This window comes from Tachyglossus aculeatus, chromosome 2 (genome assembly GCF_015852505.1).
Source record: "Tachyglossus aculeatus isolate mTacAcu1 chromosome 2, mTacAcu1.pri, whole genome shotgun sequence".
Taxonomy (NCBI): Eukaryota; Metazoa; Chordata; class Mammalia; order Monotremata; family Tachyglossidae; genus Tachyglossus; species Tachyglossus aculeatus.
In genome coordinates, this window is record NC_052067.1 from 106,517,583 (window position 1) to 106,520,083 (window position 2,501).

Here is a 2,501-nt window from a genome sequence, read left to right on the forward strand (position 1 = left end):
GAGACTCTTTTGTGCGACCTCTCCTGCTTCTCCAAAATCTCTTTTAAATGTGGTGACCAGAATTCTACGCAGTTCTCCACTGATATCATCCATACAAGCTCAAAACACTCCCCAGCTCTCCAGGAAGTCACATTTCCTGGCCATCTGTGTTTTTTAATCAGATTCCAAATCAGTTACAATGCAGCTAGGATTCCTTTAATTTGTACATAATGTTTGTCACCACATATTCTAAATACAATGATCACTTCTTTCTAGAATTAACTTCAGTGTCAAAGAACAAACTCATGATGGGGTGTGAGTGAATATTATCCCATGACATGAATCTGCTATCACTATCCATAAATTGATTCAATCTAGGAAGAAACGCTTATGAGAATGCCTGTAGAACTGTAAAATCGTGGTGCAGCTGCACTTCCCAGCCTGTATCTCAGTCTTATTGTGCTACAACATACTTTTATTTTGTGTAATTTTGCAGAGTTGCACTATTTAACAATTAGTGGCAAGGGTAGAAAGCATTCTTCTAGTGGTGTACAATAAAAAAAAGGAATTTGTATAGGAAATGTCAGTTATGAGGATATCCTCAGACTAATTGCCCTCTCTATCATTAAATCAATAGGTACTATGAAATGATTTCCCCATAATCCCAGGTACTTTAAGAAATAACTCAACAACTTCATTATGCTAGAAGTACTCCACTTATTTTATCAATGATGTGTATATATAATTCTATTTATTTTGATGGTACTGATGACTGTCTACTTGTTTTGTTTTGATGTCTGTCTCCCCCTTCTAGACTATGAGCCTATTATTTGGTAGGGATTGTCACTATCTGTTGCCGAATTGTACCTTCCAAGTGCTTGGTACAGTGCTCTGCACACAGTAAGCACTCGATAAATACGACTGAGTGAATGAAAGTTACTGTACCTTTAATTGATCAGAGGTATTTATTGAGTGCCTCTGAGTGCCTAGCACTGTGCAAAATGCTTGGGAATGTACAAGCCCACAGAAGGTGGGGAGCAGGCCAGATACTTCCCCTTTCCCTGAAAGAAGAGAGGAATGGGAGAAAGTGAGACCCCACCTTGAGGGACAGCTGCAGGGAAGATATAACCAAAAATGGCAAGGAAAAAGTAAAGCAAGCCAGTCAATCAATCAATCAATCATATTTATTGAGTGCTTACTGTGTGCAGAACACTGTACTAAGCACTTGGGAAGTACAAGTTAGCAACATATAGAGACAGTCCCTACCCAACAGTGGGCTCACAGTCTAGAAGACTTTCATTGCTGACTGAGGGTAGGCCTAAACTGAAGGAGGGATTCTCCGAGCCACAGTAGGGTGGACTAATTGATGGTGTTTACTGAACACTTACTATGTGAAGAGCACTGTACAAAGTGCTTGGGAGAGTACAATACAACAGAATTGGGTAAACACATTTCTTCCCTGCAAAAACATAAAGTCTAAAGGGGGAATCAAGAGAAGAGAAGACAAAGGAGTGGGGAGTGCAATGGGAGGTGATCCTTGGGGCAGAGAGCAGATGTTGGATGGTATTTTGGCGACAGAAGGTTTGGGAGAGCAGTGGGAGAGGAGAACTGGGATTAAAGGAAGAGAGGTAAGGAAAGGATGGATGGAACTAGGCAGGTAGATGACGAGTAAGAGGTTCCTTCTTCCCTCAGTACCAACCACTGTTAACCTTCACTCTTCACACTTCTCTGTATTGGATTTCCTTCTGTTCCAGGAATTGTATTCCTGTCTCCCAAATCTCAACTAATCATGACTCTGCACACAGTAAGCACTCAATAAATATGATTGAATGAATGAATGAATGACTAGATTCAGTTCCATAATCAATCCCAGTGGTACACGCAACATGAACCCCAGTTTGATGCCCCCTAAACTTCAACACACTACTCTATATGTGCATCCCTTATGTCAGCTATGCACACACCTAGCAATAGCTTGGACAAGTTTATTCTCCCCTACTTTCCAATGGGAGTGTCACAAAGGAGAGAATCAAATGCCTTATTGCAATTTAGCTAGATTTTACCCCCTGCTTCTTGCTGAATTTAACCTTCATCTAGCTCAGAGATACATACTAATGAGGTCAGACACAGTCCCTGTCCTACATGGGGCTAACACGGAGGACAAGTATTGCATCCCCATTTTACAGACAAGGATACTGAGGCCTAGAGAAGTGACTTGCCCAAGTTCACACAACCTGCAAGTGGCAGATCCAGGATTAGAACCGAAGTCTTCCAACTCCTAGGCTCATGCTCATTCCACTAGGCCATGCTGCTAATCGCTCCGTACACCCAAACACTGTACTGTTCCCGAAATTTCCTAGACAGAATCAAATTAAGCAAATGCCAAAGTCTCTCTGAACCCCACAGTTCATTTGGTTGATGCAGGTTGAGACAGAGGCAGAAATACTCCTTCCAGAGTGAGATTTCTGAACCAGAGTCCACAGGCTATGAGGGCCTGTTGGAGAAGGAGTGGATAAATGAAT